This window comes from Corythoichthys intestinalis, chromosome 7, assembly GCF_030265065.1.
Source record: "Corythoichthys intestinalis isolate RoL2023-P3 chromosome 7, ASM3026506v1, whole genome shotgun sequence".
NCBI lineage: Eukaryota > Metazoa > Chordata > Actinopteri > Syngnathiformes > Syngnathidae > Corythoichthys > Corythoichthys intestinalis.
Window position 1 is genome coordinate 10,608,758 of NC_080401.1, and position 18,605 is coordinate 10,627,362.

At 38.6% G+C, this 18,605-nt stretch overlaps 1 long non-coding RNA gene across 1 annotated transcript in view; it reads left to right on the forward strand.

Annotated features, from left to right (window-relative positions):
* The window catches only part of LOC130918752 (uncharacterized), a 39,796-nt gene extending 23,430 nt beyond the window's left edge, over positions 1–16,366 (forward strand). The window contains exon 3 of the long non-coding RNA XR_009063828.1: positions 15,911–16,366. This is a non-coding gene — a long non-coding RNA (uncharacterized LOC130918752). The remainder of the gene's footprint in view (positions 1–15,910) is intronic.
* The last annotated feature ends 2,239 nt before the right edge of the window (positions 16,367–18,605 follow it).

An 18,605-nucleotide genomic window follows, 5' to 3' on the forward strand; every position in this document is an offset into this window, starting at 1 on the left:
GTCTTGACAGACCATGTCATTGCAATACAGAAAGCAAAAGAGCACTGAGTATCACAAAGAAATATAAAATAAAAGCAAAATTAGAAATGTGAACATAAGACAATCGGTATAACTTCAAATGCTGTCTAGGATTATTTACCCATTCTTTCTACACATCTTAACGTTCCTGTCCGTTTGGCCACAAATTTTCATCCACATCACAATAGATGTCTTCTCTTGCTAATAAGCGCGGAGAGAATCTTCTTGAATGCAGGTTGGCAGGTTAAAATAAGTAACATAAAAAAAGGATTGAAAATGTTCAGAAATAAGCACACACATGTTGACATATTGTGACAACATGTTCATTTATTTTACATGTAAAGGCTTATGCAGGACTAGATGTTCTGAGTGGTGAAACTTTTCAATAGAGACCCATGATAATCCATCTTGACGATCATGGCAGATGCAACTGATAATGTAGGAAACAGAAGAGAATTGTACAAAATATTTTGCATGGATGCACAAAAACATCTGCAACTTGCTTAAAGGAATGAGAAACTGCTTTTTTGATGTGCACTAGTGATGCGATGTCTAGAGGATTGAACAAGTAGTTTTGCGAATCTCATGTCTGAGCTCAGAAACGTATCAAAGCAATTGAGAAAAACTGTAATAAAGGCAATTTTCCTACCAAATGACATTTTTGAATAGGCGCGCGCTAAGACGGCTAAGTGTGACTCTGGGTCCTAGGAGTGGCAGCCTAGGTGGGTAGACCAAGAGCCATGTAGAAAGAGAGTAGTGACACTCTGTGATCTCGCCGAAGGTAAAACAAGCACAAGTAAAACTGTAAAGGTTTTCTATGGAACTGACTGCGTTGATTCGGATATTCAAGGTGAAAAAATAGATAAAATCACGTATCTAAGTACTGATGTGTTGATTATGTCATTGCATTATAATAGATTTGTAAATGCTAGTTTTACATTTGCTGTGGTAAGTTGACAACTGAAAACTACGTAAACTGTTACGCAGAAGAGAACTTTCCCATGATATAGACGGAAAGTTCATTTTTGTGTTAGCATTAGCATGGAAAATCAACTTTTACATTCAAATGGAAGAAAATTTATATGTTAGAATACTGTTTGTTCCAGAGAATGTCTAGATTTCTAGACTTAAATACCTGTGGTAATATATTGAAGGATAACAAGTGATTCCCCTTTGATAAAGAAAACTATATTTTGTTTTTTTATTAAACAATTGGTGAATGGCAGGGATCAGGGAACAAACGGACCCAAAATTGCAGTGCTCAGAACAGATTTATTGACAATGATCTCGGAAGGAGAAGTCTTGGCTCTTGGTGAGGCACGGAGGGGTGTTCGAGCAGGGGGGACGAGCAAGGCGAGGGCCCAGGCAGAGGCAATCAAGATCCGGTCCTGTAGCAGGTCGCAGAAACGAGGCAGAAGTACAGACAAGGAGCAGGCTAGAGACAAAAAACCACAAGGTCAAAAAAGGTATCAAAATCAGGCAAGACAGGGTAACTAGAAGTGCTCGTATGTTGCAGTGAGGGCTAACAAACTCACAATGGAGCAAAGGGCTGTGGGCTGTGGTAATGACCAGGTGTGCAGGACAAGTGTGTGGAATTAGTGTTGATGGCTGGGAGGGAAAAAAAAGGAAAAGGCATACAGGCCTGCAGTGGGATTCTAACAGTGAAATTGGCATCATGGTTCACTGTTTACACCTGATGGTTGGATGTACAGTATTTGGATGTACCAATCGGTCTCAAAAGAGCTATTGTATGTATGGTTTCCCCAAGGACAAAGAGCAGAAGAAAAAAATGGATGGTAATGGTAAGCCATGGGCTCAGTGGCCACAGCCAGCAGTCACCATCAGCAGGCACCAGCAGCTGTCCCCAGCACAAGCAGCAGCATGATGTGCATCATGAAAATGTAACAACTGTCCTAAAAATAAAAACATACTTCGAATATATTTGACAGCCAGCCATTCAATTGAACGGGGTCCGCCCTCATCGAAGCAATGTTATGAGGCTCCAATCTCCAGAAGTAAAATCATACAACGGATGGGAGTGTCGCTCTCTTTCTACGTGGCTCTGAGTAGACCTCCCAAGCGGTTACAAATGTTGTGCCGTTGTTTTCACGGTGCATGCAGTGAGAAACTTGACTGAATTATGGTGTTGTCTTAGATGAGAAAAGTGGACTCTGAAAACTGCATCATGAAGCTTATGCTTTCAATTTTGTTTGCTGTTAGTTCTACAGGGCAACGAGTCTTTTGCGCTTGTTAAAAGTGCCGACATTAGGCGGCATTACGAAACAAAGCACAAAACTTTGGACGCAAATTATTCGTCAGGATCATTAACGAGAAAACAACAAATGAGTAAACACAAAGGAGAGTATTAGCTCGCAACACATCGCAGCACTGGTGATATCAGCGAGTTTACAAACACTCCCTACCTTAAAAAATAGTCCGCCAGATATCCTTATTTTTGAAAATGCACAGTATGCTTGTTAAGGTGCCATGTTTGCTGTCTGTTGCACTTCACAAGTGAAACACAAAGGTGGTAAAAGGTTTGTGTCAGTGCGCATATAATGCACTTACAAGCTAAATCAGTTTTCTGAGAGGAGGTAAATTATATGTACCTTTTGTTATGAAGGGTGTAATTACTTCTCTAGGATGTGAAATGTCAATATTTGCACAAAACAAATGAATACTGTACTAAAAGGTGCCATTTGTTAATGCCACTCTTGGTCTAAAGCATAACCGCAGCCTGTGTGTTAAGAATAGCGTGCTTGTTCAGGTTTTACTGGAGTTTGGGCTGTGGCGGAAGCCTATTGTACGGTGGCCGAGAGGTGTCAGGAGAAATGCAAAGCCCAAACACTTTGCAAATAGGAAAAAGCACAAACCCCAATTGCAAACGCTTTGCAAAAGGAAAAAAGCATGAATGCAAACTGCCACAACACGATCTCCAATTTCTAAAGCGTGATTGCAAATTGGCAAATCACGGGAATTGGGGATCATGTTGAGGCAGTTAGCATTCCTGCTTTTTCCTTTTGCAAAGCGTTTGCAATTGGGGTTCGTGCTTTTTTCCATTTGCAAAGTGTTTGGACTTTACATTTCGCCTGACACCTCTCGGCCACCGTACTATTGTCCGCAGAAGCTGTGATAAGTTTTGAACAGTTACCAGCTCAAATGTACTGTGTTTTGGCCAAGCGGACACTAGGCGTAGCCCAGGTGAAACAGCCGCTGGGATGCGTGTGGATGTCGCCCAGGGTGTTCGACCCGTTCGACTCACTATTGAAGCGAAGAAAAAAATGGCTTATTGGGACAGTCTCAATTGAAATGTCAAGGTTCTGTGTACTGATCAGGGTTGGTGGAGCATACATGGGGTAGAAACGTATTTTACATTAACACTATAAACTCTAAATAATAATAATAATAATAATAATAATACATTTTATTTCTAGAGTGCTTTTCACGACACGCAAAGAGGCATTACATGAAAGATGGGAACACAGTAGCTCAACAACAATAACAAAACCATCATAAAATCAGATTAAAAGCAGGATGAAAGTACCGTAATTTCTGGACTATAAGGCACACCTGACTATAAACCGCCACCCACCAAATTTGTGATGAAAACGGCATTTGTTCATAGATAAGCCACACTGGACTATTAGCCGCAGTTGTCATCATTGTATTATGGGATATTTACACCAAAAGATATTAACTGGTAACACTTCATTTGACAATGGCATCATAAGACTGTCATGAGACCAAATGAACCACCATTAAGCTTTGAACAAATTGGGTGGAAAGCCTTATTGTTTCTAAAAGCTTCATTTGGCCATCACTGCTCCCTTGGGGGATACAGTCAACCTCTGCTGCCACCTGCTTTCAACACTGTTGTCATCCAACATTCCTCCTAGCATGCATTGCGGCGATACAGATGTAAATAACAGTCATGTTCTGCGCTAATTATTTCTTCAGTTACTGTTCCAGTTGTTTCATTAATTGCTAGTTATGGTATTTGGTAACATTCTCTTGGATAGTGATGCCATAATACTGTCATATGACAGTCATAATTATTACATGACAATGTCATAAGCATTAATGAATGCTTATAATAGAGGTCGGTTAGTGTTATCCAGCAAATTATCTCACTTTTGAATGGCCGTAAAAGATCTGAGCTGGACATAAATGGAGTTAGTGAAATAATATGCCACATGACACATATTGACATCTGTCATAAGCATTCAGTAATGCCCATGATAGTGTCACGTCATAATTATGATGTTCTTATGACAGTCTTATGATGCCGCTGTCAAATAAAGTGTTACCTGTTAACCCAAATAAATCAACAAATATGCCGCACTGGACTGTAAGCCGCAGGATTCAAAATGAGGGAAAAAAGTAGCGGCTTATAGTCCGAAAATTAGGTACTCGTATTTGGCCGAATATAAGATGGCCTTGATTATAAGAAGACCTCCTCTTTTTCAAGACTCAAGTTTGAAAAAATACTTTTGAACACCAAATTAATTTTTATACAGAAAATAATTACAGTACAACAGATTTGAAAATTGAGAGGGTAAATATATAGCAAAGACTGAGAGGTAGGGAGTTCCAGAGCTGGGGGCGTAATAACTAAAAGCTCTGGTACCGAAGGTGGCGAAATGGACACGGGGACCGAAAGGTGGAGGATAGAGGAGGAGCGAAGTGAATGGGTGGGATGGTTAATACAGAGGAGATTGCATAGGTAGGGAGGGGCCAGGCCATGGGGTGCTTTAAAGGTAATGACTAGGATCTTGTAATTGATTCTTTGTTTGACTGGGAGCCAGTAAAGTTGATGGAGGATGGGGGTTATTTGGTGTGTGGTGGGGGTCTAAATGATGAGGCGTGCTGCCGAGTTTTGGAGGAGCTGCAGGATCTGGAGGGACTTATTTAGGAAACCAAAAAGGAGTGAGTTACAGTAATCGAGCCGGGAAGTGACTAGACTACAGTGGTGGCGGTATGGCGGGTGAGAGAAGGGAGAAATATTGTGAAGATGGAAGTCGGCTGATCTGTTGATGTCATTGATATTAGAGCGGAAGGAGAGCGTGCTGTTGAGGATGACACCCAGACTCTTAACCTGAGTAGAGGGAGAGATCGGTACATTGTTGATGGTAATAGAGAAATTATTGTCATGAGAGAGCGTGGCGTCGTTGCCTACAAAGAGGACTTCGGATTTTGAGCTATTTAGGAAGAGGAAGTTGGAGAAGAACTAAGAGTTAATGTCTTCTAAACAGAGGGTGAGGGAGGAGGGTGGAAGGGAAGAGGTTGGTTTTGAAGAAATGTAGAGCTGGGTGTTATCCGCGTAGCAGTGAAGTGAATGTTGTGTTTGCGGAAGATGGAACCGAGGAGTGGAAAGTAAACAATGAAGAGGAGCGGCCCCAGGACGGAACCCTGGGGCACGGTAGTGGAGACAGGGAGGGATTTGGATTTGTGGGGGCCGAAAATGACAAATTGTGTGCGTTCATACTATTAAGAAGTGAACTAAGAACGGGGTGTGTGGGTGATACCAAGAGGGGAGAGCCAGTTGAGAAGGATTGTGTGAGAAATGGTGTCGAAGGCAGCAGTGAGATCAAGTAGGACAAGGATTGATAATAAACCAGTCAGAAGTACCTTTAAGTAATGTTCATCAAAACCTTGTGAAAGAATTAGTATAATTCCTAACTTATTCATGTTTTAAAGTGAACATTTATTTATATATATATATATATATATATATATATATATATATATATATATATATATATATATATATATATATATATATATATATATATATATATATTAGGGCTGTCAAACGATTAAAATTTTTAATCGAGTTAACTACAGCTTAAAAATAAATTAATCGTAATTAATCGCAATTCAAACCATCTATAAAATATGCCATATTTTTCTGTAAATTATATATATATTCTGTAAAATAAATTGTTGGAATGGAAAGATAAGACACAAGATGGATATATACATTCAACATACGGTACATAAGGACTGTAGTGGGCATTTCACTCTACTGTCATTTAAATCTGTCTATGCTGTCCTCACTCCAAAGTGTCTACTTTTTCCAAAGCTAGACAGCTAGTGAACGACGCCTTAATAATCAGACTTCTTGCTTTTGCATCTGATTTATTAATAAAATGGCCTCAAACCATTGTCCTCTTTAGACCGTCGTAAAACTACAAAAAAAAGTAAACAAGCATTGCATTAGCAGCAACATTAGCTTAGCACGCTATACAGGTTCACTAAACATAAACAAAAAGTGTCTCATACAAAAAATATAACATTTCGCTTACTAACATAATATGTACATTCTTTACAACAACCATACTTACGGACAAATCTTGTCCAAGGATCATATAAGCACAACATTACAACGTAGGCGTCAGCCCGAGACGTCGTGCAGCCATATTGAACTGGCAAGAAAACAATAAACCTGAGCGGGACATGTGCGTTAATTGTGTCAAATATTTTAACGTGATTAATTTAAAAAATTAATTACCGCCCGTTAATGCGATAATTTTGACAGCCCTAATACATATATATATATATACTCACCGGCCACTTTATCATCACACATCATGTCAATATGGACCAAACTCTCTGAGGAATGCTTCCAGCACCTTGTTGAATCTATGCCACGAAGAATTGAGGCAGTTCTGAAGGCAAAAGGGGGTCCAACTCGTTACTAGCATGGTGTACCTAATAAAGTGGCCGGTGAGTGTATACTCGAGTTACTGGACTTCTTGCTAATTTAGTTGGTACACCCTGCAATAGAGAAAAATGTCGTTGCTGGCTATACAGTGGACGGCTGGTTTGCAATTTCAGAGGTTGAGGCTTCGGCCTTTCTGTGTGGAGTTTGCATGCAAGCATAGGTATACCGATTTTCTCTCATTTTACACCCTTAAAAAACCATGCAAGTACTGTATTGTATTTATTAACTGAATACTCTAAATTGGTGTGAATGCTGGTCTCTTTGTTCTCAGTGATTGTAAGGCGAGCAGTTCATCGTGTACCCTGCAATGGAGATGGAGACTTTAATATCACCTCGAATAAGGGCGAAGGTTTGCATAGCGATGGGAGGGACATAACACTACCAATGTCCCAATGTTTAGGATGCTCAAATTGTCCCCACCAACTTTTAAGCAATCTTATTTGCAATATACAGTGCCTTGCAAAAGTATTCGGCCCCCTTGAATCTTGCAACCTTTCGCCACATTTCAGGCTTCAAACATAAAGATATGACATTTAATTTTTTTGTCAAGAATCAACAACAAGTGGGACACAATCGTGAAGTGGAACAACATTTATTGGATAATTTAAACTTTTTTAACAAATAAAAAACTGAAAAGTGGGGCGTGCAATATTATTCGGCCCCTTTACTTTCAGTGCAGCAAACTCACTCCAGAAGTTCAGTGAGGATCTCTGAATGATCCAATGTTGTCCTAAATGACCGATGATGATAAATAGAATCCACCTGTGTGTAATCAAGTCTCCGTATAAATGCACCTGCTCTGTGATAGTCTCAGGGTTCTGTTTAAAGTGCAGAGAGCATTATGAAAACCAAGGAACACACCAGGCAGGTCCGAGATACTGTTGTGGAGAAGTTTAAAGCCGGATTTGGATACAAAAAGATTTCCCAAGCTTTAAACATCTCAAGGAGCACTGTGCAAGCCATCATATTGAAATGGAAGGAGCATCAGACCACTGCAAATCTACCAAGACCCGGCCGTCCTTCCAAACTTTCTTCTCAAACAAGGAGAAAACTGATCAGAGATGCAGCCAAGAGGCCCATGGTCACTCTGGATGAACTGCAGAGATCTACAGCTGAGGTGGGAGAGTCTGTCCATAGGACAACAATCAGTCGTACACTGCACAAATCTGGCCTTTATGGAAGAGTGGCAAGAAGAAAGCCATTTCTCAAAGATATCCATAAAAAGTCTCGTTTAAAGTTTGCCACAAGCCACCTGGGAGACACACCAAACATGTGGAAGAAGGTGCTCTGGTCAGATGAAACCAAAATTGAACTTTTTGGCCACAATGCAAAACGATATGTTTGGCGAAAAAGCAACACAGCTCATCACCCTGAACACACCATGCCCACTGTCAAACATGGTGGTGGCAGCATCATGGTTTGGGCCTGCTTTTCTTCAGCAGGGACAGGGAAGATGGTTAAAATTGACGGGAAGATTGATGCAGCCAAATACAGGAACATTCTGGAAGAAAACCTGTTCGTATCTGCACAAGACCTGAGACTGGGACGGAGATTTATCTTCCAACAGGACAATGATCCAAAACATAAAGCCAAATCTACAATGGAATGGTTCAAAAATAAATGTATCCAGGTGTTAGAATGGCCAAGTCAAAGTCCAGACCTGAATCCAATCGAGAATCTGTGTAAAGAGCTGAAGACTGCTGTTCACAAACACTCTCCATCCAACCTCACTGAGCTCGAGCTGTTTTGCAAGGAAGAATGGGCAAGAATGTCAGTCTCTCGATGTGCAAAACTGATAGAAACATACCCCAAGCGACTTGCAGCTGTAATTGGAGCAAAAGGTGGCGCTACAAAGTATTAACGCAAGGGGGCCGAATAATATTGCATGCCCCACTTTTCAGTTTATTTGTTAAAAAAGTTTAAATTATCCAATAAATTTAGTTCCACTTCACGATTATGTCCCACTTGTTGTTGATTCTTGACAAAAAAATTAAATTTCATATCTTTATGTTTGAAGCCTGAAATGTGGCGAAAGGTTGCAAGATTCAAGGGGGCCGAATACTTTTGCAAGGCACTGTATAATGACTTCTGGTATATCGGTACCCTGACAGAAACAGATGTCGACAACAAGCCTCCTCCGATACCCCCTTCGAAGAGAGAGGGTAGTTTTTTTTCGGCTAGCACCAGCCACTGTAAGTAATATATAAAGAAGTCAATGTTGTGGCGGTCGGGAACACACATTTTGCCACTCAAAGTCCAACCTGCATCAGGGTTTTTGTGTGTACTGTATTTGCTAACCTGCAAAACTCGAGTAGGAAGTTGCTTAAAAGTGTCCTCCTGTATGTGTTTTCTACTGTTAACGTTAATTAAACTGTGAGAAACGTAGTGAACCGAGGTTTACCCCCTTCTCCCCAAATTTCATTTTTATTTTATTTATGTGGTCTTAAAACAGCCCAAAGGAGCTTTCACTTTTGTTGAGTTTGGCTGTGCTTGCAAAGTAATGGCACACCATAGCAAAGTAGGTGATACTGCCTACAGCAAAAATAAAAACTTTCACGCTGTCGTTTAATCACACTGTTTAATCACATTATGCCACATTTTTTGGCATAATGTTCTCATGAGTTATTGTTGCTAATCAATTTGAATTAATTTTTATTGATTGATTTTATAAAATTTTAATTTTCAGGATCAAATGGTCAAAAAAATGTACCTGGAGTGTATTTTTATTTCATTTCAGGCAAATTGGTGCCCTTTTAAGTCTTTTCATTTACAAACAAAACAATGTTAATAAAGTTATACTTTATTCTAAGTACTGTATCTATATTACATTTTTTTCTTTGATATAAAAAGGACACAATGTTATGCAAAGGAGTATTTATAATGATATTGTACCAACAAATTAAACTATTACGCGAACGGGGCGCGAAACGTTTATGTTTTTCTGGAGGGGGCCGTAACAGAGAATAATTGTGACACACTGATATAAGTCAATACTGTTTTATTTTCCATTGATAATTTTGCCTATCAATGAATTGGATTCACTGTATATTGGATTATGCTGTTTTTTGTCCCTACCAATGTTGAGACCAAACCTCAAACCTAGTGAGAATAAGGATGGATGAATGCAATTGCAAATAAGACAGCATGTAGCTAAATTTATTTTTCTCGTTCTAATACTTTTCCTTCCTTGGAAATTTTGGAAATCTCAATGCAGTGTGGCACTATGCCTTTTGGTCTTTGGTCAGTCTGGTGGTGCTTAAGTGTGTGGTTTATTGTGCTTCTTATCTCAAGTACATCACACATTATATAACTTGAAGCACCAAAAAAAAATATACTCATGGGAGTGCTCTCACATTTTTAAAAGTCATTTGTCAGTTATCGGTGTGTGTCTACCACAAACGTTCACTTCTAAAAGACTAACATTTGTCGCTGAGCAAACTCGAGTAAATAGGTTGTTTTGCTGGTTGTTGTAAGTTTTGACTTAGTTTTTCATTCATTCATTCATTTTCCACGCCGCTTATTCCTCACGAGGGTCGCGGAGGTGCTGGAGCCTATCCCAGCTAACAACGGGCAGTAGGCAGGGGACACCCTGAACTGGTTGCCAGCCAATCGCAGGGCACAAGGAGACACACAACCATTCACGCACACACTCATACCTACGGACAATTTAGAGTGTTCAATCAGCCTACCATGCATGTTTTTGGGACGTGGGAGGAAACCAGAGTTCCCGGAGGAAACCCACGCAGGCACGGGAGAGCATGCAAACTCCACACAGGAAGGCCGAAGCCCGGGATTGAACCCTTGATCTCAGAACTGTGAGGCAGATGTGCTAACCACTCAGCCACCGTGCCGCCTGACTTAGTTTTGAATCACCAAATTTACAAGAAATCAGTGTCATATTTTGACCTTATTTTGAAAAATTGAGTCTGGGAATGGTAACTGATTTTAACAACTATGTTTCTGCATGCACATCCTATAACACTATGAATGAGGAATTCGATTTGAATTTTATTTAAAGCAACACTTGGTAACTTTTCCGTTTTGGTCGATTTTAGCAACGCCGGTGGACAAAATCAGTAGTGTTTTGCCTTAAAGAAGACTACGTTTCCCGTTAAGAGCAGCGCACATTCGCACAGTGTCGTAAAATCATCAATCAGTCAAAAATCAATCTCCTGGTTGCCTGCAGATGGATGAAACAACATTTCTGTTTGTAGCTAATGTTGCATATGACGATTAGCAACCATGTGGCTTAGTGTGGCTAAACCGCCCAACCCACCTGAACTCATCAGTGCTGACGAGTTCTCTTGGGGTACGAGTTCTCTTGGGGAAGCGGGGCGTCACACCAGCAAGTGAAAGCCAAGCCAACGTTTATTCTGTATATCGTTGTAGCCTTCCTTTTTTCCTCTCCTCAGACAAAACTTTTTGTCTCTTTTGTTGCTCTGCCATCTTTTCAAAATTCTCGTGAAAGCGTTCGTATCGACTGCCATATATGTGTGTATATATATACACACATATTAGGGCTGTCAAACGATTAAAATTTTTCATCGAGTTAATTACAGCTTAAAAATTAATTAATCGTAATTAATCGCAATTCAAACCTGTAAATTATATATATATTCTGTAAAATAAATTGTTGGAATGGAAAGATAAGACACAAGATGGATATATACTTTCAACATACGGTACATAAGGACTGTATTTGTTTATTATAACAATAAATCAACAAGATAGCATTAACATTATTAACATTCTGTTAAAGCGATCCATGGATAGAAAGACTTGTAGTTCTTCAAAGATAAATGTTAGTACAAGTTATAGAAATTTTATATTAAAACCCCTCTTAATGTTTTCGTTTTAATAAAATTTGTAAAATTTTCAATCAAAAAATAAACTAGTAGCCCGCCATTGTTGATGTCAATAATTACTTACACAATGCTCATGGGTGCTGAAGCCTATAAAATCAGTCGCACCCAAACGCCAGCAGAGGGCAGCAAAACTCCATAAAACACAATTAACAAGTGGGCCTTTCACTCTACTGACATTTAAATCTGTCTGAGCTGGACATGTGCGTTAATTGTGTCAAATATTTTAACGTGATTAATAAAAAAAAAAATCACTTTATATATATATATATATATATATATATATATATATATATATATATATATATATATATATATATATATATATATATATATATATATATATATATATACAGTGCCTTGCAAAAGTATTCGGCCCCCTTGAACCTTGGCAACCTTTCGCCACATTTCAGGCTTCAAACATAAAGATATAAAATTTTTATTTTTTATCAAGAATCAACAACAAGTGGGACACAATCGTGAAGTGGAACAAAATTTATTGGATAATTTAAACTTTTTTAACAAATAAAAAACTGAAAAGTGGGGCGTGCAATATTATTCGGCCCCCTTGCGTTAATACTTTGTAGCACCACCTTTTGCTCCAGTTACAGCTGCAAGTCACTTGGGGTATGTTTCTATCAGTTTTGCACATCGAGAGACTGACATTCTTGCCCATTCTTCCTTGCAAAACAGCTCGAGCTCAGTGAGGTTGGATGGAGAGTGTTTGTGAATAGCAGTCTTCAGGTCTTTCCACAGATTCTCGATTGGATTCAGGTCTGGACTTTGACTTGGCCATTCTAACACCTGGATACGTTTATTTTTTAACCATTCCATTGTAGATTTGGCTTTATGTTTTGGATCATTGTCCTGTTGGAAGATAAATATCCGTCCCAGTCTCAGGTCTTGTGCAGATACCAACAGGTTTTCTTCCAGAATGTTCCTGTATTTGGCTGCGTCCATCTTCCCGTCAATTTTAACCATCTTCCCTGTCCCTGCTGAAGAAAAGCAGGCCCAAACCATGATGCTGCCACCACCATGTTTGACAGTGGGGATGGTGTGTTCAGGGTGATGAGCTGTGTTGCTTTCACGCCAAACATATCGTTTTGCATTGTGGCCAAAAAGTTCAATTTTGGTTTCATCTGACCAGAGCACCTTCTTCCACATGTTTGGTGTGTCTCCCAGGTGGTTTGTGGCAAACTTTAAACGAGACTTTTTATGGATATCTTGGAGAAATGGCTTTCTTCTTGCCACTCTTCCATAAAGGCCAGATTTGTGCAGTGTACGACTGATTGTTGTCCTATGGACAGACTCTCCCACCTCAGCTGTAGATCTCTGCAGTTCATCCAGAGTGATCATGGGCCTCTTGGCTGCAGTTTTCTCCTTGTTTGAGAAGAAAGTTTGGAAGGACAGCCGGGTGTTGGTAGATTTGCAGTGGACTGATGCTCCTTCCATTTCAATATGATGGCTTGCACAGTGCTCCTTGAGAAGTTTAAAGCTTGGGAAATCTTTTTGTATCCAAATCCGGCTTTAAACTTCTCCACAACAGTATCTCGGACCTGCCTGGTGTGTTCCTTGGTTTTCATAATGCTCTCTGCACTTTAAACAGAACCCTGAGACTATCACAGAGCAGGTGCATTTATACGGAGACTTGGTTACACACAGGTGGATTCTATTTATCATCATCGGTCATTTAGGACAACATTGGATCATTCAGAGATCCTCACTGAACTTCTGGAGTGAGTTTGCTGCACTGAAAGTAAAGGGGCCGAATAATATTGCACGCCCCACTTTTCAGTTTTTTATTTGTTAAAAAAGTTTAAATTATCCAATAAATGTTGTTCCACTTCACGATTGTGTCCCACTTGTTGTTGATTCTTGACAAAAAAATTGAATTTCTTATCTTTATGTTTGAAGCCTGAAATGTGGCGAAAGGTTGCAAGATTCAAGGGGGCCGAATACTTTTGCAAGGCACTGTGTGTATATATATATATATATATATATATATATATATATATATATATATATATATATATATATATATATATATATATATATATATATATATATTGTGTAAAACACAGACAAGCAATTTCTGCTCTTGCATCCCTCTTTAAAATTACCGTATTGGCCCGAATATAAGACGGTGTTTTTTGCATTAAAGTAAGAATGAAAACCTGGGGGACGTCTTACAACTGCGGCCTAAAAAAAAAAAAAAAAAAAAAAACTGCGGCCTAGACATATACCCATTCACGACGCTGGATGGCGCCAGTCATCAATGAATCGAATGCTGAACTTCAGTTACAGTTAGACTTCACTTTGATAATTAATGGTTATTGCAATTTTGTTTTATCACAATATTTTTTTCTTATTTATATTTCAAAAACCACAAGCCATTCATTTATGAATTTGATTGCACTTTAGTTTACATATTTAAATGTTAAATGTTTAAATGTTCAGATATTAAGTTTTGAATGCGAAATTAAATGCCTTTTCTCTCAAATATATTGTTATAATCATTTGTTTCAGATGTATTGTAATTATTTTCTGTATAAAAATTTGGTGTTCAAAAAGTCTTTTTTCAAACTTGAGTCTTGAAAAAGAGGGGGTCGTCTTATAATCGGGGTCGTCTTATATTCGGGCCAATACGGTAACTGCTGTATTTTAAGCCAAAAGAACTGTTGTGTTTGATAGAACAATAGGTTTATATGCTGCCATACTAGTTTCATGGCGCATTAAGCCTCCGAGCTATTTTTAATTTGTCTGTTTTACCCTGGAGACCCCAGTTTACAGACACCGCACAACCGCTTTTGTTTCAACCCAGTCATAAAAAGGAGGAAAGTTATTATATTTGTTATTCGAAATGTCTATTATTTTAAGCTTAGAAGCTTTAAGCTTTATAGCTAATAATTATTTATTGATGTCTAATATTTAGTTTAAAAAAATGACTTTATATGTCATTCAACTAGTTTACAGTCGACATATTATCACAAATATTATAAAAAATTATTTAATTAAGGTTGAAAGGTTGTAAAGTGTTGCTTTAAAAAATAATGTATAAATATAACAATTTTCACATTATCATTAGTGATGTTTACACCGTAGTGCACTGGTCGAGAGAGGGTATGAAAATTGACATATGTCTTACTTATTTCATTAAAATATGCCGTAACTCTTTTAACTTTGTATTTGCACTCTAAATTCTGTATTCGTAGGATGCTTGTGGATGAGAAAATACTGAATGAGGGATTCACCACCCTACTCCTTCGAGCTATTGTTAAGATTAATGACTTCCTGACAAGATCATGACGGTAACACCAATGGGGCGACAGCAACATCAGGCTCAGTGACAAACAATCATGTGGTTTTACAGCTATAGAGGGGCAACCCGGGAAAAACTACCTTCAATTCTTCAAAATGTGCCTTGTTCTCTGCAGTGATTTGTATTTAAGTGTGCTGTCTCAACTGAAAAAGGGCGAGACATTTTTTTTGGGGGGGGGGGGGTATTTTTTGGTGGGAAAGAAACCGCAGGTATGAAATGATAAGCCCTGTAGTCCTCTATGCCCTTCTCAAGTGAGAGACAAATCAATCAATAACCTACCGATTTTATTTCGCATCCTTATCATCTAATCTAATGTAATTGCTGTCTTTTGTCTGTGTTATACTGTGAAGTTGAAAGGGAAATAAATGAAGAGAGGGTACATGGGCGATGAGGTGGAAAGGTAAGGAGCTGTAGTTATTTTTTATTTTGTTTTTGTAATTTTGTTGTTTCTTTTTTGCTCATGAGTGGCGACGTTCCGCGAGGAGGCGTTACGAGCAGTGTTCAACAGCCTCTGTGCTGTTTTAGTCAATGCTGCCTCACAGGCAATAAACACTCAGTCATGCATGGAGGAGAACGAGGGGGAGAGTCCTTCCATAAATTATCAGCGGAAATTAATTAGCAATATAAATGCCAGGCAGAATGCATTATGTGCAATTGTGTTGCTATCTTTTCCGAAATTAGTCTTTTAAAATGGAATTTGTTGTATTAATCATTTTCTGAAATGTTGTGCGATCACTGAATTAATAGTTTTGCATTGGGGAGGCCGTGTATTTTTAGCCATTCATCGGAATAGGCGATTGCCTCTTAATTATGACAAAGTCCTCCTTCTATTCGACCTATTAAATCCTGTTTTGTGGTGTCGCCGCAGCTTGCTTGCCTTGCTCTGTATCTACTAATTACTTCTCTAATTGAATTTGCTCTCTGTTGCCAGGCTGTTTTTTTAAGTGGCTGTTTGTTGCAGGGCCTCATTGTGTCTTTGTGTGACAGGTTGCTAGCTGCTGACTGCCTTGCTGACAGTAACAGGATGCCCTTGATTGCACCCCACCACCTCTTCGTCTTCTCACCATCGCTCCCGCCGTATTCATGCCTCTAAGTCTATATCATTACCTATAGCTTCCAGGCCATGTACAGAGTATGAATGAGGAAAATTAATTAACAAGACTCGGTCAAACAATTACCGTATTCCCTCTTGCAGCTCACAGCTTCTCTCCACGCTCCTCTCTTGGTTTGAGCGTCTAGCAGGTTTTCAATTAATTTTGTCATGGACATCATTGGAGTTCTGGTTTTCGTCAGAGGGCTATTATGACAGTGAAAACCATTTAAATATATAATGACCTCATCATATTATTACAGAACACACATTTGACTCTACATGAGGTACATTAAAACAAAATTAACTAGATGTCAGAATTGTGGAAAAAAGTACTAATTAAGCCGTACAACTATTTCAGGTTTTTAAATGTGTTAAAAACAAATATGTACAGTATGTACTATATATGAATATATTTTCTGCAAAAATTAAATTTAACAAATCAAATTAAACAGAAAAAGACTATAGACAGTATTTGCTTTTTTGCTAAATTGGCTAATGGATCTGTGACCCATTAGTCAAAAGTGGATGAATAGAAGAGCCATAGTAAAAAGGTCGACAAAATCAGAAAACCTTGCTCATCCCACCTCCACATTAATTCTAAATCACGGTGGGATTAAAAATGGGATTTTACTGGGATTTTGCAATAGTCAACAACATAATTACAATAATTTAGTAGGATTTAATACCATGTGTAACATCACCCTCCTATCTATTGGAATTACAGACAAAATCACTTTCATTACAAAACTTAATTTTCATGGTATCTAATGCTTGAAATCTGTGTTTCTGGATCCCATGCTGGGTATTACTTAAAAAAAATATGGGTGAAACATGGTAATATAACAATGGTCGCGATGCAGAAATTGCAGACATCAAGAAGTGGTCGAGATTTTCATTTTTATATATTTACCCTTTTAAACGTTTCTTTTTTTCCAATTTTATTTTGTTTGGATCAGTTATTTATCTTCTAAAATATTGAGAAAACTGCGATAGTAACGAAAAAAAATACAATTAAGCGATAGTTATGTGGTAGAAATCCGTGACTTTTTAACACACGGTAATTTTTTCATTGTGACATAATTTGTTTAAAAGTTTAAAATATGCGAGTGAATAATTTTTTAAAGTCTTTTTTTTTTTTTAAACTAAATATTAGACAATAATGAACGATTCTAAGCTAAAAATGACAGACATTTCTAATAACAAATACGATTACTTACCTTCTTTTTATGGCTAGGTTGAAACAAAAGCGGTTGTGCGACGTCTGTAAACGGGGGTTTCCAGGGTAAAACGGACAAATTAAAAATAGTTCGAGGACTTAATGCGCCATGAATCTGCTATGGCAGCATATAGACATATTGTTCTATCAAACACAACAGTTCTTTTGGCTTAAAATACAGCAGTTTATTTTAAAGAGGGGTGCAAGAGCAGAAACTGCTTTGTCAGCCTTGTCTGTGTTTTCTGCCATAAATAAAAATCATAATAATAATAATAATAACAATCGGGTTCCAATGCGGCGGACATCTTTTGCGTGCTGTACCTGAATGCACCGTGTGGCTGACATGACAGTGAGGTAGAGAGTGCGGTAGAGATTTTACTTTCTCTTTTAATGTTTTGTTGTTGCCGTCAACTGCGGCGGACAGTAGGCGACTTGTGTTTTGAAATAAATTATGAAATACCTGACGAAGCTGGCGATTTCTTTTGTGGTGTCACCACAATAATAATTGTCACCTTAACTTATAAAGACTGGCGAATGGAGGTCGGAAGAGGACCTTCGAGATTGTTGACATCTTACGGCCGCATTGTCGAGCCAGCTCACGAATGGGCACAAACTACACTCAAATTTTTCCAACTTAATTTCATTGGTAAGCGACAATTTTTTCACCACCTGCACTAAACCTCTTGGAACCCGTGTTTATTTTTCTCACAAGAAAATCCACCATGCGGCTGTCTTGCGGCAAAACAAAGAAACTGCGGCGCTGTCGTAAATCGTCATATTTCGAGCATGTTGTCGGATGTACAAACAAACGGCGAGTCAAATTTTACATCGTATGTCGAAGCAATCGCATGTCGAGGTACCACTATATACGGACAGCACCGTAATGGCGTATCGCACGCAACACTTCACTTTTATTAATATTCATGATGTTAGCAATTGTTGCTTGGCAGGTCAAGCACGCGTTTGTCACAATGCTAAATGCATGTAAATAGTGTACGAACGAGATGTTTACTGAGCTAAACCTACCAATTCTGTCCGAAAATGATTTCCCTGGTGCCAAATTCACTGGTAAAGATGTCTAGAGTCGTTTCTACAAGTTCCATAGCAGCAGTGTTTACTCGACATATTCTTTTTAGAAAGATTACCGGCAGAAAACAAGTAGTAATAACATGAGTTGCATGCGAGGGCGTGTCAATGTTGACCCACTTTCGGGTTACAATGGCGACGTCACGGTCTAAAAATAGCATTCGTGTGGTACGCTATTTCATTGTTTTCTCGCAAGACGGATGATGGGTGGATTTTCTTGTGAGAGAAATCAACATGGGTCCTGAGAAGGTTATGTTGTGTGCGTCAGTGAACTGACTCGACAATAC